Raw genomic sequence first — 220 nt, forward strand, 5'->3', positions numbered from 1 at the left:
TGCAGGATAAATTCCAAACCTCTTAGTTTTGGGAGGCCAAGGACCTATCTTATCTATTTTCCACCTACCTTTTCTAGTTCCCATACCAATGGCCATGCATCTGCAATTTGCACACACATGCATGCTTGTACCCAGGCTTCTACCACAAGGAACTTTGTCAGGTGTCTACACAACTCTGAACCGCTACATGGAAAGCCCCTCCTTCTCTACTTCCTCCTTC

Source organism: Galeopterus variegatus, unplaced genomic scaffold (genome assembly GCF_000696425.1).
Source record: "Galeopterus variegatus unplaced genomic scaffold, G_variegatus-3.0.2 Scaffold8546, whole genome shotgun sequence".
Taxonomy (NCBI): Eukaryota; Metazoa; Chordata; class Mammalia; order Dermoptera; family Cynocephalidae; genus Galeopterus; species Galeopterus variegatus.